Source organism: Lemur catta, chromosome 4 (assembly GCF_020740605.2).
Source record: "Lemur catta isolate mLemCat1 chromosome 4, mLemCat1.pri, whole genome shotgun sequence".
Taxonomy (NCBI): Eukaryota; Metazoa; Chordata; class Mammalia; order Primates; family Lemuridae; genus Lemur; species Lemur catta.
Genome location: NC_059131.1, coordinates 34227022 through 34250524, shown reverse-complemented (window position 1 = coordinate 34250524; position 23503 = coordinate 34227022). Strand labels below are relative to the sequence as shown.

The window sequence follows — 23503 nt, the reverse complement described above, 5'->3', positions numbered from 1 at the left end:
GCAAGTGGACGGCCTGAACCCAAGTGGCGTGCACAGCAGCTGGCGGAGGCAGGCGGGGTGAAGGGCCTGGGCCTTGACAGCAAGCACGTGGGGGGCTTTCAGAGCTGGCATCCCAGCCTGCCTGGGCCAAGGCGCCTGCTTGGTGGGAAGGAAGCTCACGCGGCCAGGCTGACTTTCCCGGTCATCAGAGACCCTCTAAACATAGCCCCCAGCTCCGTGCAGCTATCCTCTGCTCTATCTTCCTCTGGGCCCCCAGCAAACTCGCTTCGGGGCTTTGTTTACTCTCCTGGCAGGAACATCCTCACACGTTCATCTGGCTTGCAGCGTCCCTCTGGGCAGTTCGAGTCCTACCTCTTGCAGGAGGCTGGCCTTGATGGCTCCAGCCCAGAGAGGGGGCTCCCTCCTCCCAGTGTTTAAAACTGTCTGCGCCCCTCAGTGTGTGCGTGCCACGTCCTGCCTCATGCCATCACCTACATTTTTATGCAACTACATTCTTTCTTTTCTAAGATGGTCAGGTGAGCGCCTGTTCTGCCTCTGACCCCACCTCAGCCTACCCTTCCCTCAGCTCATCTGCCTCCAGCCACGCTGACTCCTCCTGGCTCCTTTGAAATGCCAGGCACACGCCCACCACAGGGCCCTTGCACTGGCTGCTCCCCCTGCCTGGAACCCTCCTCCGCCAGGCTTGTGAGCTGCTTGATCCTGCACCTCCTCCACGGCCTTGCTGAGACGTTACTATAATCGACCAGACACCACCCTACACCAAAACACACCTCTTCCCAGCACTTCCACCTCTCCCTGCTCTGTTGGTCTCATTTCTTATTACCACCTGACATCACGGATTTCTTAGTCTTTCTCCCCCTGCTTGAAGCTCTACGAGGGCAGGGTTTCCAGCTGTTTTGCTCACTGCCGGTGCTCCCATACTTAGGGCAGTGCCTTGCAGGCGGTAGACACATGGTAACAGGTGTTGCATGAATATCTCTATTATTATAGCTCCCTTGCCTACATAGTGTTAGGTTATACGCATGTGTGGATATATACTTACTACACATAACATGCCATGTATGTACACTGCACACAGAAATTCATATTTACCTTCCCATCTACTGTATATGGCAGATACCATACATATGCACATATGTATGTGGTCAGTGCTCAACAGATACTTGTTAGGAATAACGTTATTCTCTCCCTAGGCTCAGACCTCTGTTGGTTTTTTGTTTCACGCACTCCTTCCCCAAGGCTGGGGGGGCACCCTCCCTCCCCCGCCCCCCGGACTGAAGAGGAGACATACCGGGTGGGAGCGGAGCAGGCAGCAGCTGGGAAGGACAAATGTCCTGTTTCAAGTTAGCTGGCATCTGACCGGGGGGAGCCTGCACCTGGGGCACGGTCCAGTCACACAAAGCCCTGGCCCTCTGTGTCACTTGCCCACGCAGGAGGTCTGGATCTTTTTTTCCATGAGAAACAAGTTCAGGTTCCTGGGGCCACAGGAAAGGCTCTGGGCTTTCTAACCACCTTTAATTCTGATATTTAATTCTGATATTTCTGTAGAAGAATCAAATCAATGTTGAAGTGTGGTCTCATGAGCGGTGGGCAGGCCTGCTGGTACGTGGGGACAGCTGGCTGATGGAGGCCGGGAACATTCTCTGCTTGAAAGCCCTGAGGTGAGAGGTCAGCCTGGTTTTGCCGAGCCAGGGTAAAGGGGACTCCATCTGAGGGAAGAGGATGGGCGAGACCTTCAGCTCCAGAAGGACAACTGTGTGACCATAGGCTGCTTCTGAGAACGGACTCCCTGGGTCAAATCCCTTCCCGGAACCAGGGTCTGCAGAGACTACACTCAGTAGGGCTATCTCTATGGTCACTCTAGTGCTGCAGCCCCCAACCCCAGGCCGCGGACTGGTACTGCTCCATACCTTGTGAGGAACCGGGCCACATGGCAGGAGGTGAGCAGCAGGTAAGCAAGCGAAGCTTCATCTGTAGCTACAGCCGCTCCCCATCGCGCATGTCACCGCCTGAGCTCCGTCTCCTGTCAGATCAGTGGTGCATTAGATTCTCACGGTGCAAACCACACTGTAACTGCACACGTGAGGGATCTAGGTTGTGTGCTCCTTATGAGAACCTAACGCCTGCTGATGATCTGAGGTGGAGCTGAGGTGGTGATGCTAGCGCTGGGGAACAGCTGCAAATACAGATTATCATTAGCAGAGAGGTTTGACTGCACAGTAAACATAATGTACTTGAATCATCCTGAAACCATCCCCTGCCCTTTCTCTGGAAAAATTGTCTTCCATGAAAGTGGTCCCTGGTGCCAAAAAGGTTGGGGACCGCTGCTGCAGTATGCAGGCAGAATGTGCCAACAAACAAGCAGTCCCTAGAGTTGCAAACCTCGGAACGTAGCATCAGAAATGAATCAGGCTACTGCTCGTTAGTCTCTGGTACATGCATGATACTATGCTAGAAATAATCTAATCTTCTCAACAAGTTTCTGAGGTAAATCAGAGAAGTTCATCTGCCCAAAGATTCCCTGTGGTTAGGCAGCAGGGCCTGGATAGTACTCCTGACCCGGGTTCTGTCCAGCACGCCAGGCTGCCTCTCCTAAGCCCACGGCCTCAGAATGCTTCCAAGGCCACGGGAGGAGAGGGTTATAGAGACTGAGTTACTGTGGAGCCCCTCCAGATGTGGGAGGCCCGGCTGCAGAAAGGAAACAGAAATTCTGATATTGAGTTCTGATGGATTGGTGGCTAGAGAGTTACAGGCAATGTTTTCAAAATTGAGAGTTGGAATGGAAGATATTCTGACCGAAGAAGAGTACCAAATATGCAAGCATGAGCACACAGCCCCCCTCAAGAGATTAGGAGGGGAAGTCCTAATTACTGCCACACCACTTACTGAATGCTTACTACAGACCCAGAGCTGTTGGGTAAGTGCTTTACCCAAGTTAGTTCATTTAATCCTCACTACAACCCTATGGGGCGGGGATAGGCCCCAAGTAAGGACCACATGGAAGTCAGTGCTTCAAAAATCTGTACCATTAAGGTACACGTACTGAGATTCTGGACTCTCAGAGGCCACAATCTTGGCTCTTGGGATGCTCCAAGACACCCTTTATTTCAGAGCAGCATTCCAAAAGGCCCAGAGTGATGTCATCTCCAGCATGGCTTGGGCTAAGCCTTTATCTGCTGATGGTGAGCTGGGCCATCTGCCTAGACTTGGTGCTCATTCCAGGTACTTTAATGCCAGATTTTAGGAAGCCTTGGCCAATGCTCTCTGAGCCTATGGCTTCCTCCAAACTGGAACATATGCCGTTAGGCTGGTGAAGTATCAAGCTCAAGGCTGTCCTCACACTACCTCAGCTTATCCCTCTTATCAGAAATGCTCTCTTCCCCCTCTGAGTCATCAGCGCAAATCCCGCAGTCCTCCAGGCTCCTCTGAAATGCCACCTCCGACACCCAGGAGGCCCCGACTCTCCAGCTGCCCAGCGTTGGAGTCTGTCAAATCCTGCGCTGCTCACTCCATTTCACACGTAGCTTCCTGAGGACCTCGTAGCATATGGGTCTTCTCCAGATCCCAGCAGGCCCAGGACTACGCCTATGGCAGTCACTTGCTCATTGATTTTTAAAGCCAACTCTCCAACAATAGATGGCTACGACATTATCAGGTAGTATTTCTTAAAGGGTGATCAACACCACCTTGCTTTAAAAAAATGCAAATCCCTGAGCCCTACGGAATCAGTATCTCCAGGGGTGGGACCTATGATTTTCCATTTAACCAGCTCCCTGGGAGACCTGATGCACTAATGTTTGAGAATCCTGCTATACGGACAATGCAATAGTCAACTTGGACAGCAAGATCCATGTCCAAGGGCCACCTGAAGACGGGGGGTGGAGCTCTGCCGTGGATACTGAGGAAACCTCCCACTTCGGTGGGACTTCCCACCACCATGCCTAGTGAGGAAGATGAGGAGTGATGGGTACCTGACCCCTCTCTTGCTGCCCAAATGATGATGTGGTGATATGTTAGTGTCAATGAAAATGATATGCCTAAGTCCATAACTAGTGTTTGGTTTACTTTTCCTCTTCTGTAATCCTCCCAGAAATGACTGATCTTTGTAAATACTACATGTAGATTTCTTGTCATTGTGTCATTAGTGGAAGCCATACGATCCATGCTTCTATACTTTTCACACCAATTACAGCTGAGAATGGGCCTTTCTCTTCCATCAGTTCCATAAAAGAAACCTTGACCTTTACAATGTACAAGTAGCACTGATGATGTATACTTCAATCCATACTTTGTTTCCAGTACCTGACGAATTTTTGGCAAAGAGCTCTTTTCTCAAAGCTGAAAACACTGACAGGCCACAGATGTGGCAGTCTCAGCTGGGAAATATGAAATCTTGATATCCCAAAGAACACACATCTTGGAAGAGAAACTTTACCCATGACTAATTAGTCATTCTTAATGAGGAAATTATGGAGAGGATTAAAATGTTTCATCCCTTTCTCTCAGCTTCCCGGTTAGAACCTTCTAGGGTTACGTAAATCTCTTCTTGCTCTAGGCAATCTGACTCTAAGCATCAACGCACCATTGTTGCCTGGGTATCTTTCAGCCTAGCCAAACTCCCAAATCCTCCTGCAACTTTCGGAGATGACTGGATGCCAAAAGAACACACGGTAGCCTCTAACCACCACACAGCTAGAGGCAAGCAGGTGACAGTTCCAGAAGGCTGGGGTGAAGGGGTGACCTGACCATAATTAAAGGCAAGTGCTGCCAGCCAATTCATGCCCATTTCCGGAGGGTTGGTGGATTTCTCAGGCAGAAGTCAAGTGCTGGGCCTCGTTCCATAGGCAAAGGCTGCCCTCTCTCCCCTCTCCAAAATGAACATTGCCAGGAAGAAGAGGGGCATGGGAACAAGTCTGGAAAGATCCAGTCCCAGCTCTTCCTGAAGCCTGGGCCCTTGAAGCAAGTCCCCTCACTGATTGGTGCCCGTTTCCTCATCCATCAAAGAAAAATATTCCAGCACCCTGCCTATCTCAAAGGTAGCATGAAGATACAGCAGGAAGATAATGCACAGAGGACTCCGCCAAGCAGGTTACAAGCTGCATCCACGCCGCACGCCAGGCGCTGCACCGCAGGCTACGTACGTTATGACCGAATTCTCCAGGCAGCCCTCGAGGGCAGCACTATCTCCTCTCCGTAGGGAGGTCATCCAGGTTCACTAGCGTTCGTAGTATTTCCTGGAAGTTTCACAGACAAAATAGGTCTCTGGAAACTAAATTCCTGTTCAAAATGATACCCTATTCCCAAAGAACTGTAGGATGAGTTTGTGTGTTGCGGGAGGGGGTTAAAAGCAAGTCTGGGTCCTCTCCCATGCCAACTGCACCCCAGTAGTAGAGGCTGTGAGCAGCAGGTGGGACATCCGGGACTCTATAGCCACGTGCTGAGGGGCAGAATGGTGGATTGCCAGCGAGAGCAGCTGTGAAGTCAGCCGATTTTAATTCTAGAAATGATTCCTGCCAAGCACGATCACACTGGCTTCCCCTGCCGTCACTGCCACAGGACGCACTCACTGAGTGCTCGCCCTGGTAAGTGGGTTTTCCCGACACACGAGGACGCTATAAAGGGGTAGGAAAGTTTGTGTCTGTCTTTGGGTGCTTATAGTTGGTTTGGGGAGAGAAGACGTTTCTGCGTGCAAATCTGAACAGCTATTCATGCTGCACACGCTGAGTGTCGAGCGAGACAGGACATTCATAAATGCCAGAGGGGTTCAGAGGGACGGAAGGGTTCACGAAAGAGGCAGGATCTGAGAGCGGCGTGGCTGGGTCATCCCAGGCAGAGGGAACAGGCAGGAATTCACGTGCCAGCGTTTCCAGAAAGTGGGCAGTGAGATTGAAGACGGCAGGGTGAGATCCAAACGAATGAGGAGAGATTGACATTTTATTTTATAGGCCATGAGTGATGCCCAAAGTCTCAGCACAGGATGGCAAGTGTGAGCAAGCTCATTGGGTCTATTTGTAAGACTCCCTTCCACGAGTGATTCGTTTCAAACAAAAATCAACACGGCTATCCCACTCTAATCTGTTGCTCCAGTTACTATCCAGACTAGCACTGAAGTATTCATCCCTGCTCACATGGAGCTTGCTACCTCACTCACAAGAAGTTGTTTAAGAAGAGGATGCCCTGCAGGTAATGAACGATACATACAGGACCCCGCAAAACACACACTCCAGAGAAGTTCCCACCAATCACAAAAGGAAACAAGATGAAAACGATCCTTATGGAGAAGAAATACACTTATTCTGTGGATGGCAAAGATGGCAAGGGTCCTAAAGTTTGTGGTGCAGGAAGACACGTCACGTAGGACTAGGAGGGATAAACAATGGATTAGGAGAGGAGGGAAAGGTCGAAGTCATTTAAGAGAATTCCTTTTTGTTGGGACATAATTACAATTTGCTATAGGAAAGTGTTACTACAGAAGCAAGCCTGGGGACGTCAATTTCAGACATCCTAAAGAGCAATTTCACATCTCTTGTGTCCCCAATCACACCTGAAAGATGCAATCGCTTCTCAGAGGGAGCAGAGACAGCACCTCAGGATCCCTAGGGTGGGGCCTGGTGGAACAGCCATGTGATTTTGATCATTGCTTCTCCCCGCTTGCTGGTCATTCCCCCCTCTCCCACATGTGGCATGTGGCACTGCCACACTGCCCTCAGGTATTCTGGGAGGACAGGAAAGGCTTAAGCCCAGCTAAGGAGCCAGGAAAGCCCTCCAGGGAGTCCCATGGTGGGTTTAAAGGTCATGGGCATTAGAAGAGGTTTATGTCTGTTGGACTGTTGAGAAAATAAGCTTGCTTCCTGACAAGTCTGCTGTCTCTGAGTGCATCAAGAAGGTTCTCCAATGCTGTCCTCTCCATGTGCAAGGGGATACCTAGAATATCGTCCATGTTCTTAGACAATGGAGACAGTTGAGGACACTGTGTTCCTAGGATTTGAGGACCTCAGGGAGTGATCAGCTCAGTCACCCAGCAGCTTTTAAAGTGAGAGCTTTTCATCATTCCCTGATAGGAAGGAAGTAGCTTAACTTTCAGTGGGTTTAAAGAATCTTCTAGCCATGTATTGCTGGTGGATTTTCTTCTTCACAGAGTGGACGTTTAGAAGAAAGTACAGTATGGGAAACATTTACTCAGATACGCCACTTGGGAAGGGTATCATTATTCATGGAGCCTTCTGTTACAAGAACCCCAGCAAATCCCCCTCAACATTTCTTCCACTTACATTTCAAAAAAGAGAGCTGCAGGAGTTTGATATTTTCTTACAGTTTCCTTTTCCTGACTCTCTCTGAACAGGATGATGTAGTTGTTTACTTTAAGGCTCAGGAGTCAGCCAGGATTGTATGAACAGCTTTCCCACCAAAAAAATACCCTTAATAAGACCAACTCCTCTCCATGATGTTCAAGCAATTAGCAGTGCATGAACAGGCTTGCTTGCACTCTTAGTCTAGGACCTGCTCCTTCTTCCTGTTGCAGGAGCCAGTCGCCCTGGGATTGGGGGATGCAGGGAGACCTTTTCATTTCATCCGTGGTGTCAGTGGGGGACGTGAACAAACAGGATTCATGGCTCCCTCTGCTGTTCCCCCTGTATGGTATGAAATTCTGAACCTCAACATGCTTATCCAGAAAGTGGGGGAGTAATAAAACCATCAGAAGTGTGGAAAAGATGAAACCACACCTGTCAAGTTGTTCATGTGTTAACCGAGGCAGCCCCATGGTACAGTGAGCACCGGAGAGTGGAGCAGAGACTACTCGGGTCACAACACAGTCTTACCACTTGCTAGCTGTGTGACTTTGGAGACGTCATTCTCCTTCCATGTCTCAGGATACTTACCTCCTAGGGGCGCTGCAAGGATTAATCAACATACATAAAGAGCTTTAAAAAATGACAGGTATGTAGTAAGTGCCATAAAAACGTCAGCTGCTATTATTGTTGGCTTATGGAAAACATTCTATAAATGTGAGCTACTAGTGATGGCAGCAAGGAAAGCTGTTACTTCCAATCGGTGGAGGGGCCCGGGGAGGGCAGCACAGCAAGGGGCCGTGCCCCCACAGGGACTATGCCAGAATCAAGAAAGGACAAGTACGTCTACAGCCTAAAAGTAGATTTCATTTATAGTTTTACAGACGAAAATAGAACATACCTATGGTTTTCATAATATTAATTGCCAAATGAAATGTTTGAGCATATCTTAGCTGTAAAACACGGCTGAAAAGATGCTGAGAAACACCAAAGTTGTGGCACCTAGGAGAGATCTCGCCCCCACTCAGAGCTGCCTGCTGAAAGAGTCCAGGCCAGGTTACTCTCTAAGAACCCCCTGTCTTCGAGGGGAAGCAGAAGGTGGGCCAGCATTTCTGTGGAGAAATCCTGGTCTACAGCCCCATCACGGTCTTGGAAAAAGGACAGGGTTTGTGCCTCATCCTTCCAGCTAAAACCGTGTGACCAGTCGCTACGCTTCCTGTCCTTGAGACAGACCTCACTGCCAAAGACAACAGGAAAATCAAAATCCTCGGGCACGGTTTTTATCAAAGTTAGAATTTTTTGAGGGCATGCCATCGTTTAAGAAGTTAACATCTGTGATAGTTTACTTTCATGTTCTTGTTCTCCCCCACATTTTATTGTAAAATGTACCTATGAATATATAAAATGTACATATGTATTTTAAAGGTCAAATAAGACAAACTCCCTTTTAGCCGTGATCCACCTTGACAAATAGAGCGAGGCTGTTGGTCCTTGGAAGCCCCTTTCAACCTCTAATGGCATCGCCTCCCTGCCCTCCCCCGGGACCCAGGACTTTCCTGGTAATCATTGCCTTTTCTTTATAGTTTTGTCACCTACATATTTACCTCTAAACAACATATTGTTTAGTTTTGCCTGTTTGGGGACTTCATATAAATGGAAACATACTGCATGTATCTTTCTTGGACTTGCTTCTTTTGATCATTTGTCTGCATAACTCTTTTTAAATTACCAGTTCTTAGGGCTCATGTCTCTGTTCTGAAGGGGTCTCATTTTCTGTTTTAAAAGTGCCCCTGAAAAACATCCCTCAAACATGCTCCCTAAAATTCATGACACAGCAAATAAGCTGATTCATTCTGTTCCTTTGGATTCAAATTGTCTGCTGCAGTTAGGGAAGCTGTGGCCAGTTTCTCACCTTTTCAATCCAAATACTTTCTCACACCAAAGTGACATTTTTGGAAGAGTTAAAGATCAAGGAAATGCATTCAAACCTTCCAAAGGGTACTGCCTTCCAAAAAGGTAACTTTTTTCCAAGCACTATATTCCTAATATTTTTGCACAGTCTTTCATGTTTCTTCCCGGTTTTGTCCAACTGCCCACACCACACTCCCTGTTCTTGTCATTCCTTACCTGTGAAGTGTAAGTGTTCCTTTTTATGAAATTGGGATTTTAGGTTTTACATCTTTTGGACAATCTGCATAGCTTTTATAGCTCCCTAACTTTGTACCCCCAAGTCCAATAAATGTCTATTTGTTAAACAGGCTTTTTACTCCTATACTCCTGCAAACGGTTAGTTAGTATCATTTCCCCCAGTGGAGGAATGAACATTTGAATATCTGTAGTTTATGCTACATTTAGTGTCTTCCAGATTTAGGAATTAACAATTAGCTCAAGGAACTAAACAGAATGATGTACAAGAATCACAGTTTTGGAGCTGGAAGCATCTGTCATTTCCAGTTTTTGGAAGGCCCCAGCTTGTTCCTGCCTGTGGCATTTACAAGGGTCTGACTTGGTGTTTACCCGGCGCCTAGGACACAGACTCTCTGGTTCCCACAGCAATGGGCTGATACCCGCCCCCACACCCCCAGATTAATGTGATTTAAAGCAGTAGAGGTCAACGCTGGCCAGGCAGCGGATGGGAGGATTCCAACTACACAAACATCCAGATCTGCCTTGGACAGGGTTTATTCCTTTTATCACAGTATTACAACCCCACAGGGCCAAGCTCTTTGATCCAGATGGGATCTCAGTACTGTCCTCCCGAGCAGTAGGTGGTACCCAAGGTTCTTATTCCTGTGACAAAGTCCTTCATTCAAGAGAGAGCGTCCCTGAGGAAGCACCTCAATGCTTATGCCTCAGACATCTCTAATTTGTAGTATACATACTTCAGCCCACTCCTCCCCTTTCTGACTTTCTAAGATAATTTCTGCATCACATGTTTTCACACCAAATAACTCATTTTCTGGTTCACCTATTTGGCTTACCTCCCTGGGTAGACCAGCAGTTCTTTGGACACTGATACTAAGCTGAAGACATACCAGGTATTTAAAAAATACTGCCTGTCTAATGTATGCTGGACCGGAACACACCCTCCCTGGCTGGTGGCACGTGTTCCAGACGGCTCACCTTCTCTGGTTCTGTTTCACCTTCTCACGGCTACTGTTTTTAATGCTCCAGGTTTCAGTTACTCTGCTACCCCTCAGCCGCCCTACCCAGCAATGCAAATGGATCTTGCCAACCCAGGGACTTTTTTAGAGAATTCTTTCATAAACAGTTTATAATAGGAGTTGGCTTTTGTAAGGTGAACAATCACACCTAAATTTGTTTTTTCAAGTCAGATTTTCAAGTTTCTTTCTATGGAGCCTGCTTATACTCCTTTGTGAAGTTTGCCTATCTCCAGTGTGTGTACATCAGAAAATACTTCCCAGATCTCTAATAAACTCTCCCAAAGGAATAAAACTTGGGGTGAGTTAGATCATGGAAGTATTTCAACATTAATGGCAACGTGTTTCATTTGGTTGTGTTGATGTTTTTAGTGTTAATGTTGGTGAATCTAGAAAGTCTTCGTAAATTAGGGATTGATAAAAGAGGTTGGATTTAAAATATTGAAAAAAAAAAAAAAAGAATGGGCATGGGTTGGATAAACAGTGGCAGAAACATTGAGAACAAAGATCATTTTTCCCCAACCACTCTCATCTTCAGAATCTTCCTGCACCTTCCCCGCTCATTTTTCAGGGCTAAGGAAGGCCACAAACTTCTCTGGCCCCCATTCAGCCAGCTTGACTCTAAGAGCAAAAGCCAGGTAATAAGCTTAGTTCCCTGGCAACCTGCACATGAGTGTTTCTGATAAAATGGATTACCAATGGCTGATGAAACGCAAGTGAAAACCATACTGACTCAACAAGGGAGTTAATTTGTACCTTCTGCCACACTGAGGGGTCCAACTGAGAGAATTTTCTTTGCCTGTAAACTGGTCATTCCTGGCATTCTCCCCAAAACATCATGGTAAAAACAAAATGCTCCAGTGAGGTCAAAAGTGGACACTTCAACTTCCTATTGCCTCTGCAAAAAACATTCCCATAACAGGAAACTTTCCTTCTATCGCTTTCCCAGTAACAACTCAGATTGCCTACAACACACCCCCCTAAAGGGTTATTCCAGGGTGCCCTGGGCAACACATATAAGTGATCCGGTCACCCTACCACACATTTACCAACTGCCATATTATTTACACCTTGGTGTCTTGGGAGTTTGGTTTGTCTTCAATCCTCAGGAGCCTAATCTTTCCCTGGGCATTTGGACAAAATGAAGTTTCTGGAAGCCTAATAATAGGGTTTGGATCTAGGCTCTGCCATGTTCAGCTGTGTGACCTCTCTTTGGGATAACAGTCCTACTTCATAGGGTTGAAGACTAATTGAGTTAATATACATAAAAATGCTTGCAGTTGAACCTGGAATATAATGAGTGCATGTAAGTTTTTGCCACTATTGTCACTGGAGTCAAGGATGACCCTGAAATGGAAAGCAATGGCTAGCCTCTCTCTTTTCAGGCTACAGCAGCGGTCTCCAAAGATAAATCACTAGAATGTCAGAGTCATCCAAGTTGTTCTTCACTGGAACCAGTAACCTCTTCTTCCCACATTGGGGAGCCAGCCCCAATATGTAACCCCCGTCAGTGAGGCAGTCAAAAGGAAAAGCTACCTGACTCCTAGGAACATACAACCAAAGTTGTGGCCCTCAAATTAATGAGTTACACAGCTCTAAATTTACAAACAGATTAAGAAACAAAAATGGTATAACAAAGGATTCATCTCCTAACTGGGTATAACTTCTTGGAAGGTAAGGAATGCCCTCCTGACTAATCCCTTGTGAGATGACTAGACAGGTTAAAGGGTCAGGCCATAGCTGTAGTTAATGACAATGGGGGCTTAGGCTGGCAGATGGGTAAAATATATTTTCTCTTTATGAAACAAGTATGCCCAGGGGTCAGTTCTGTCAACGACGGTTTCTCAGTTCTGTTTCATGAACAGTTGGCCAACTGGCCAGAATAGGTCATCATCATAGCCAAAGAGAAACATGGCAAAGCTCTCAGTCCAGCCTGGGGTCTAGCTATATAAAGGATATAGAAACCATTAACTGCACAAGACAGTAGCTAAAATTCATTGTGCTCCCTGTGTGCTAGAAACTATGTTGCACTTTAGTGAGACAGTGACAACTGGTAGATCTTCTGATGAAGGAGCATTAGTCATTGGAAAAGTGAGTTTGGAATCCTAATGTAGACAGCCTTGTGAACAGGAAGGCTTTGATCAAGACAGAAGCATTTACTGAACTGAGCTTTGAAAAAGAACACTGAACAGAAGCACTGTTCATTGATTTTATCATTGTCCTTTTCTCACTCGTGCATTAGCAACAGATAAATCTGTAGTGGTCCAATGTATGGTTCTCAATGTGTTCCATTTTCGCAGATCTTTAGAATCAGATTCCGGAGGCATCTTATAGATCACGTAGTCTGAACACCCCCCACTGTGTCTTCCCCGCATCTTTCATTATGAACGAGGAAATCAATGCCCAGAGAACTGTCTCGGGGCAGGCATGAGTGGCAGAAGCCAGGGCTAGAAGCAGGGTTTGACTCATGGTGCTCTCTTTGCAGTACCTCGAGTTCCCTACAAATCAATAGGGCACACGCGAACACAAATAGCCAAATGGGCTGTACCCACCACCTGGCAAGATCTTCAAAGTCACAGCATTAAGGGCTAACAGGGTTATCTAAAGTATCTGAGACCACTGGAACAAAAAGTTCAGGTTATACAAGGAAAGCCCATTGCTTCCGCTGAGTCATCTCAATAGACCAGGTAGGAGCTTCTCTACAAAACATCCCTTGTGACTTCCCCTACAGAAAACATCAGACCACTATCAAAATTCAACATGCATCTAAAAATAGACACACAAAAAAAGGTAAATCCTGAAATCCAATAGATGGCAGGTGTTGGGGAGACATGGGAGGTCTGACGTCAACCATGAGGAAACTGGCTTTGTTTGGTGAAAGGGTTAGATAACTGGGACCTCTAGTTTTGGATTTCAAGATGAAACTTTTTATTTAAATTGGATCACTATGTACCCACTGAACCGTGGGTGAATGACACTTTAGAAGTGTGTAGATCTCTTACTGCAATTGGCAGCAATCCAAGTTCTCATTTCTAATCAGTCCAGGGCTTCACAATCAATATTTTCTAGAGCGCTAAGTGGACTACTCTGCTTTCCTCACAAGCAGGCTGGCCTCTCCGGATGCAGCGGGGAACCCAACAGCCGTGCCAACTCTTCCTTCAGAAGTTCTGCCCCACTGCCTCTGCACTCTTGGGTTATTGAAATATTCTCTTCACCAGTACCTCTGCTTTTCCTTTCTCCCTTTAATCCAGGCTACACAGAGCTGCCAGGTTGTGTTTCCAAGTCATCATTTCCTAGAATATCTTCAAGGAATCCTTCTTACTTCTAGAATAAGTCCAAACTCCTTGCCTAGCACTGTAAGAACTTCACGTCTTAGCTAGAACCTCCTCGTGAAGTTGGCTTCCTCATGGCTGTCCTAGCCTTAACCTGCCACTCCAATAGGACATGTCATCACACTTCCTAAATGAGGGGCCTGTTCCTGCAGACTCCTTCCTCCCCACCCCATCATCCACCCTGCAGAGCACATTTCTCCTTCACCTTGTCCCACAGGGGTCCTTCTCTTCCTTAGAGGGCAAAGGTGAGGACTGCTGGTCTGAATCCCAGCTCTGCAACTTAACTCTGTGTGATCCTGACCAGGAGGCTGAGCCACTCTGAGTCTCATTTTCCTCATTCGCCCAAAGAACTGGCAACAGTACCTATATCCCACAGGACCTGTGTAAGATTTATGAAATCAGCTCTTAGCCACTGTGTGCAAGGCTTGCCACACAATAGGTGCTCTATGAATAGAAGTCTCTCTTTCCTCTTTAGCACATACTGCCTTTATCCTAAGTTACTGTTTGATGTATATTGTGTTATCTCTCTCCTTGAACATAGGGTCCCAGTCCCTGTCCTCAAAGGCACCTAAAAATGTTCTGGCACGGAGCAGATCCCCATGGTCCATGGAAGAGTGTCCTATCCCAGTCACACTGTCACAGGGCTCTCTCTGCCTGTCCGCAGTGAGACAGAAAGCTGAAACACATGCTTTTAGATAACGGCAGGCACTTCTGTGAGTGACCCAACCAAATTAAAGACGGCACTCACACAGAACGAGAAATTCCGAAATTCCACCACTACCCAAATCTCGGGAACGTGCCCCCTTTAATAATGGAAGGACATTTGTAATGGAAACGTCCAGGAAATGATGCCTGCACATATACATTAGATTACATATGGGTAGGTTTAGAAAAAATCAAGAATCACTCTAAACTCTCAGTGGAAGTTGTAGCGGTTTGAAACTTCTCCCCCCCAAAAGTGAAATAAAACCCTTTCTTCAAATGTTATCTTCCTTGGAATACAAACACGTGAAGCCGTTGGAGCAGGGCACTCTGCCAGGCGGGGGAGGAGTCTGCAGGTCCTCCTGCCACAGTGCACACAGGATCTGTTTGTCCCCACATGCGTGCACACATGGCAGCACTGAGGCACCTCCACAAAACCTAATCTGAAAACCAGCCGCTTTAGAAGAATAAGCAAGCAGTTTAGGAGGATGGCTAAATACACTCCTTAATGGTAAAAAAAAAAAAAAAAAAAAATGCTCACTAGCCAAACATATACAGTAAGTCCTCATTTAATGTCACCAACAGGTTTTTGGAAACTTCAACTTTAAGTGAAATGACGAATGAGGAAACCATTTTTACCACAGACTAACGATATGAACAAGAGTTAAGTTCCTATGGCATATTTCTGGTCACAAAAACATCAAACTTCTAAAAAGTTACTTAGAACACTTCTAATAATAAAACGGAAATAATACATCTAATATTACACATGGAAGTAAATGTGAGCTATGCATTTAAGAAAGATTAATAAAAACAGTAAGAGCATTATTTACCCACTTATTCCAGTTCAGGACGCCCTCCCATCAGAGGACACGCTTGTACACACACACTCAGACTGGGATCATTTAGACACGGCGATTCATCTAATGTGCACAGCTCTGGGACGTGGGAGAAAACCAGAGTACCCGGAGAAATCCCAGGAAGACTTGAGGAGAAAGTGCAGACTCCACAGAGATCATAGCCGTGCCAGAGAATTAAATTTTTTTCCTCATCAATGTTATAAAAAAAACTGATGTTATTCAAGGACCTGTGCTGTGTGTGTGTGTGTTTGTATGATGTTAGAGAAATTTAAATCTTGGTTTATATTATGTCAGTGTCAAATAGGCTATTTGCAAGTTACTCAGGTTCATGTTACAGAAAGAAATACGAATAGGAGGTGTTCTGCTGCAGAGGGAACTGCCATCCCGGGCAACACCGGGCCGTGAACCCGGCTGCTCACTGCTGGCATCAGCTCCGCAGGAAGCCGAGCACTTACCAGCTGCCTGCATCCCCCCAGCACAGAACTTCTCTACAAGAGGCCCCCAGATACTGCAGAACCCTGGAAAATCATTTGGTTGGAGAATGTTTGGTGACAGGAAAATAGTTATACTATATTCCTAGGTGAAACAGTTTACCGTAGAGTATGATACCAATTTTATAAATAGATATGTACGAACAGATATGTATTTTTTAAAAACTAGAAATATGCAAAATGTTAGCAGTGGTCATTTGAATTGTTCTTATTTTCTTTTTTGTCCTTTTCTGATTTTCTAAATTTTCTACAATTAACAAATATTCTTTGTGATTAAAATAATCAATTTTTTTTTTTTAGAAGGCCAATAGTTTCTAAAGGAGAATAAAGCACTGAGTTCTGGGCACTAGATAGAGGCCAGCACTTCTCACATATGGTGCAATGAACACGCTCCCATGAGGCTTCAAGTTCATGAGAACAGGACACACGCCTACCTCATCCCCGCCACATCCTCGTGTCCCCGTGCTGCCCTGGCAGGGCAATAGTAGATGCTCAAGAACCAACAGCTGAATGGACACGTGTGAGGGCCTCGCCCTGCTCCAGCCCATTTTGTTTGGTGGATAATAATTCCTGTGTCCACACCCCCTTTCTCTTCCCTTCTTATACTTTCAGAAAACAGAAACATTTCCAGAAACAGGCTGACGGACTTGGCTACTCTCGCCAGAGTAAGGGGTGTTATTTATTCCAATCTCACTTATTCCAAGTGAAACAGAGCTGCCACCCTCAGACTCTTTCTCATGTGTGACAGTAAATGGGGGCCGAGGAGAGGGGATGTGCAGGTGAGAGAACCTGGACAGGAGGGAAGAGCTGGAAGCAGAAAAACAATGTGACCAACAAAGGCTGCTGGGAAACCTTGATTCCAGTCTGGATTCTATTTCTAACAGGTTATAAGTCCTCACCAGGCCTTTAGTTTTCTCATCTGTAAAAAGGAGTTACCATGAATCACTAGGGAAATGCACATCACAATTGCAATGAGCCATCAGAATGGCTACTATCGAAAGACCAGAAAATAACAAGTGTTGACAAGATTGTGGCGAAATCGGAACACTTGGGCACTGTTGGTGGGAATGTAAAATGGTACAGTCATGTTGGAAAATATTATGGAGTTTCCTCTAAAAACTAAAAATAGAATTGCCATATGATCCAGGAATCCTACTTCTGAGTATACAGCCAAAAGAATTAAAAGCAGGATCTTGAAGAGATATTTATACACCCATGTTCATAGCAGCATTATTCACAGTAGCTAAAACGTAGAAGTCAAAGTGCCCATCCATGCACGAAGAGACAAACAAAACATGGTCTATACGTACAATGGAATATTATTCAGCCTTTGAAAGGAAGGAAATTCTGACATATGCTATAACATGTATGAACCTTGAGGATATTATGCTAACTGAAATAAACCAGTTGCAAAAAGAAAATCACTGTATGACCCTACTGTATGATCCTACGAGGTACTTATCAAAATCATAGTGACAGTAGAATGGTTGCTGCCAGGGGCTGGGGGAGGGAATGGGGAGTTACTGTTTAATGGACAAAGAGTTTCAATTTTACAGGATAAAGAGTTATGGAGATGGATGGTGGCTGGATGCATAATATAAATGCATTTAATATGACTGAAGTATACACTTAAAAACTGTTAAGATGGTAAATTTTGAGTTATGCATATTTTACAATAAAAAGAATCTGGAAAGAAAAAAGGGGAGTAACCATACTTACCCACAGAGACAGCATCAGGCAGATGTGAGATGACTGACAGAAGTGAAGGCATTTTTAAAGCAACTGTCCTATTTTTATACAAGTCTTCCTTATATGCAAAGAGGTTACATGAGGCAGTGGCATCCAGATCCCCAGCCAGCACACATCCCCCTCTGTCCCCAGGGCACACGAGCAGTAATAAACTCTACCTCGTTCCTTTCATCACATGGAATGAATGCTCTTATGCATGAAGACCTGGGTGAAATCCTCCTGGCTCCACGAAGCTGTGATCTCCCTTCTCTGACTGGCTGGAGCACTCCCAGCCCTCCATGCACACACCATTCCTCCTCCAGGGAATAGGGCATTATCCCCCCCACGCCAATGGTTTGACCAAAGGCCCTACCATAAAAGTCTTGTTATGCCCTGCAAGGATTTGCACACGGCAGGCACTCACTAAAGATGTGTTAATGGGCTGAAGAGAAGAAATGGCATCATTGTGCAGCCCACTCTCCAGCGATGATTGCCTGCAGAGTAAGGAGATGGAGTTCCCCAGAGGCTGCTTCTGTTGATAAGTGATTCTGCCAACACCAAGTCTGCGACCTCAGCCAGGGATCTCATTTTACTGAAATCTGTTACAAACTACTGAGGCCATCTCCATTTGAAGTCTCTTATTGGCAAACAGACTATCCCCAGGTGGCTGCCTGACCCACAAACCAACGTGTTCAGCATCTCAGTCTACTCTCGTGAAGCGCCCACCGGATCCTGTCACAAACTCTCCAGCTCCTTCCAAGTCACGCTGCCTGACACAGACAGGCTGGTCTAGCAGGAAAGAGACACATACTTCATTCAATTGCTTTCTCAGTTCTTTTAGATTTAATCTGACATAGCCATCTCTTTAAAAAAAAAAAAAATCTACCAATGGCTTATTTTCTTACTTTGTTTCTTGCCTTAGTGTTTGCTGTTCTTTGGAGTTAACAGTCAAACTAAACGTTAGAGTTCCTTGAAACTATACTTTTCCTCCTCATTGTCAGCACCCCTCCCTCAGCGGTTCTCCCAACTGCTAACGCAGATTATTAAAACGTCCCCAGTTGCTTTTTAAGGATTTTTCCACGCTGCGTTTTCCCCAGGGCAGCAGGGAGGTTGGCCAAGGGAGATTCTCTAGGAGTTCACCCTTTGTTTCCTCTGCAGCAAAACACTCCAGGCTTTGGCTTCCCAGGCCTGCCAGGAAATGCCACAGGGTGGGGGATGGGTAGGCCTGTGTGGAGATGAAAATTTTTAAAGAGGAAAAATCACAGGGGGAAATTATCCAAGACAGGTTTTGTGGGATCCTGTTGGAGAGAATGGTTTCAACAATGGGGGATCATAAATGCAAATACACGGAATCTAAAAATCCAGGAATTTGATTTCCTGTAACTTCAAACACAAAAGCAAAAACAAACCTACCTCTTAGTGGCTGTCCTGTTCCTAGCAGTCAATGCCTGCATGGGAATCTGGAAAAGCCGATTCTTGAAGTCACTTTTCCCCCTAGACCCTGAGCAAGTCCGTAACTTTTACGGTCCCCCAGCCTGGTGCGGAGGGCTCGCAGCATTACCTGCCTGTCTCTGCCAACCAGCGTCTGATCTCGAAGACACGGGAATCTCTCACCTTATTTTCCAAGCACCCTTACTTTCTCCCTCTCCTTCCTTGCTGTGGGTCAGCCATTCTCATTTCCTTAGAAGAAGTAGGGGACAGAATGAGTTGGGAGCTCTAACACTGGAAAAATAATAAAAATGAGATTTGAAAATAATTTTTAGGTTTTAACTACCATTTATTTGCTCCTACCCTCTTCTGAATGCTGTCCATGCTTCCAGGTCCAGGTTAGTTTCTACCTCCACCAGGAAGCCTTCCTGACTGCCTTCTCTAGAACTTTAGATGTATCACCTATGTGGATCTACTGGAACAGCTGCCATGCTGTAGAACATCACACTCTTATAAGTCTGTCTCCCCATCATCTGTGAGTTCAGAGAGGGTATGTTCTTAGCTTTCTAGCTCCAGAATCTAGCAGTGTTTGGCACATAGTAGATGCAAAATAAAACTTGTACATTCGCTGAATTAATTATAGGCCATAACTTTTTTAAGGCAAAAACTATATATATGAGAAAATATGTTCTTTTTCATATGAGAAAATATTAAACACTACTGACAATAACTTAATGTCATCCATTTAGAAGTCACATCTGGCAGTTTTAAACATAAAAATTTTAGTTTCTCATGCACATCAAGAGATATAATTCTTTATAGCTATGCCAGTTTCCATAAGCATAATACTTTTGTAAAAGAATCATCATGTCCAGGGTTTTTTAGTTGTCCGTGGGAGCACATGGGATGAATGAGGTTACTCCATTTTAGCTAGAACCAGAAGTCCCTTATCCCCTTTTTCTGCACCTTATGTTTTGACAGCTAATTAAAAAGAATTTGTAGAATTCCCTGCTTCGCTCAGGTTCCTCTAGCATCCCAAAGAGCACACTGCATAGTGTGAGCTCAAGTCAAACATAATGGTTTGTTTGAATTTAACTGAAATTAAAGTTACCAGCTTAATTTACTGGCCTGTCTGCCTTTTCTTACTAGCACAGGGAAGCCGGAGCCATCATTTCCCTCGCTTTCCATCCACCCAGATCCCATGGAGGATGACCAGAACACATGAGCCGAGGGCAGGTAGGCTCAGTGCAGAAAAGCCCAAATCACTTTTCAGCTGTAACTTGGTCTTTCGGTGGGCTGTGGTGACCAGAACTGACTATGCCTCATGACTGATGCCAACGGGTCTGCATGACCATCACCGCTGGCTGCTGCATAAGACAGAGTACCCCCACCCCACACACTGCTAAGTCCTGCCTGGCAATCTGTATGCAGGACATGGCCTGAAGCTATGTACTATCTAACAGAAAGCTCTCAAAAGAATGTTTCCAAAAGGACTATTTCTTCCTACATGCCGAAAAATAATGGCTCACCTACAAATAATTAAACCTGACTTAACATTATTGCTGCTGCGTCATAATTAAACAAGAATGAAAGATCTCTTAATAGGATTGCAATCAGGTCTTTGTGTTCCTGAATCATGTATTAGAGTCTCGGTTGAAACCAGGTTTCAGAGGAACCGTCCTTTCTTAAGTGAAACTCAAGCAAGACTGAATCTATGGCTACCAAATCCAGCTACCATTCCTGCCCAAATCCTGTCAAAATCCTCCTTACCCTTCAAATCCTGGGGCTTCAGACCCCTTCCTCCACTAGACCTGAAGAAACACCCTGTCCTGAGTCCTCTGGGTTTGAATATTCCCACGCAGAGTGGAACTACTCAATGCTGTTTGCTGGTCTCTGTGCTCGTGGCAGTTAGTATAACCTCCCAATCCCTTACTCAGTAAACCTCTCCCACTTGGGAAGCACCTTCCTTTTTTTGCTGATAACTCCACACTCAGCACCTACCGCAGAATTAGGTGAATAATAGCTACTCTTTAAAACCATGATTGATTGTCATAAGAAAAGTCACATTTTTTTAAAAAAGCTGGGGGTTTATAAGATGATTCTTCATAAGATTCCTTTCATAAGATCCTTCAGTGAGGTTGAAATATGATTCACTTAGAAAAATTAGGTGACTATATATCTGTTGTGTAAAGCAAAGTATTCCACTAAGTAGTGTTAGCACAAAGTAACTGTGCCTACAATCTCTGAACTACAGAGAAAATTCCTTCTCTCCCATCCTCATCCTCCAATCATCCAGATCTCAACATCCCTGTCAGTTTGATCACTGTTCTGCCATAAAGAAAATCCACGGTGTCATTCAACACCATTTTGTGCTCCCAAAGCTCCCGTACAATGAGGAACCTCAGCCTCATGATTCTACAATGTACAGAGGAGATCACTGCTGACATTGAAGATATTCAAGCTGATCTTCAGCTGCACTTCCCAAGATCCACCATGTCCGGGGCTCCACAGGGTCCACACAACCAGACCGGGCCCCTCTTAAGATGTTGGACCTCTTGGCAATGTGTCCGAAGACAGAATGCCAGTGTGGCTCCCTTCCTGGGAAGCCACTTCTGATAGTGAGAGAGATGGCTACCTGCTGGGAACAGAAGGGTAAGAGGGTTCCCCCATAGAGGGGACACTGTGCTGAGTCAGGCACAAGAAAGTGGCAATGTGGTATCGGAGCAAGGCCTCACTGGCTTGGGAGTCCCAGAGACCAGATGAGATGCCAGGTCTGACTCTGCCAATATGGAGTTTCCACGGACAGAAGACTTTTACTTCTCTGAAACCCAGTTTTCTCACTGGTGGGTGGAGGGTGGGGGGGACAGAGAGAGAGTAGGAAACATGGCTTTGAAAAAGATCTTTCAAGCCTCTGATTTTGACAGTGAGCACCTACCAGGTGTGAGATCCTACAACAGGCACCATGGAAGATAAAGACATATAGATTTCGATACATTTCTCATTAATCTAGAATTATGCTCTAGTGAAGGAAAGAAAGTTGACTCCAGCACCGAAACTCTCACATGTTAGACTCTGTATATACACAGACACGCTAAACCCATAAATGTTGGGCATCATACAATACACATCAAAAATGCAGATAACTAATAACTCTTACACTTGTTCAGAAAAAGGGATAGATTATTATTAAACAGGGTTCTCTGAGGAAAGTTTCACAAAGAAACAAGTGTCTCTGGAGGACAGCAGAATGATTTCCAGAAGATATTTTGTATTCTCCTGAGAAATCAGAGGGATAGAAAAAGTTCCGTCAGATCAGCGTTTCTCAGTGTGGAATAGGTGTGTGAGAGAGAGAGATGGGGAACTTGCGATCAGATAAGTTGAGAAAAAGTAGATTAAACTAACATAATTTTTCCTCTATTGCAAGTCTCCTCAAGGACTCCAATAAACAAACAAATATGTGTTGAGACTCTCCAAGAGAGGTCGAAACTGCAGTGACCTCAACTATGGGCCAGAGAGTCTTTTTTTTCTTACAGCTTCTCAGGGTTCTGGCAAATACCCTTTGAAAAACAGTGTACCCAAGAGACTGTCGACTTCCTAAGGTCAGGGCCTGGGTCTGGATCACTCTAGCACCTGCTATGGCACACGGGAAAGATTCAGTGAAATATAATAAAATATAAACTTGCTGAATGACTAGATGAGTAGTCACCGACTTCTAAGTAAAAAGACAGAGGCAAGATTATGCCCAGGAGCAAGACATCGCTTCTCTGTGACTTCACCCCCACTGTCTGGGCTCCAGGTGGTCACAGGTAGGAGTTTCAGGTGAGATCGTCTTTACCTTCTCAAGAAACCAGATGCTACAAATCCATAATGATCCTCAAAGACTAACTCCCCTTCCCCAAAAGGATAATAAAAGCTTCATGAAGAACGCTGGCATTTCCTTTCTTTTCTAAAAATGAGGAACAAATCAGTTCTGATACTCATAGGACAGGCTCCACGATGTAGTGACAGATTGTGTTTCTTTACTGCCACCTTCTGGTTCCCAGGCACCTACATGGTAAATTAAAAATGCCGCCTCATATTTGTATTCACTATGAAATTTTAAGCATTTGCTCACATCCTTTACCTCATATGATATTACACGAGTTAGAAGTGACTGGGGTAGCCTTTACTCTTTTTCATTTGGCCTGAAAGTAACAGAATTTAAATGATTTGATTAGCGATAGGAAGTTAGGAGCATAGCAAGGACTAACCGCGCCTGTTGGTTTTTCCAACAAGCAAACACTGGGTTTTAGCCATTTGGCTTTGTCCAGCTATATTTGCAAAGAGTTCTACTGCTCTCTCATCCCTTCACAAGCACAACCTTGAATGGAAAATCCCATGCCCGTAAATAAAGATGATGCTGTTCAAATACACCCTAATCTTTCAAAGGGTAAAATCCATTCCACTTTACAAAGTCTTTGAGAACACAATGTAGAGGGTCTAAAATTGACATTTTATCTGATAGTTGGGATA

General features: G+C 45.3%; 1 protein-coding gene across 2 annotated transcripts in view; it reads right to left on the bottom strand.

Moving 5' to 3' along the window:
* Window positions 1-23503, bottom strand: part of PRKCE (protein kinase C epsilon) — a 462687-nt gene that overhangs the window by 127607 nt on the left and 311577 nt on the right. The gene's annotated exons all lie outside the window — the stretch shown is intronic.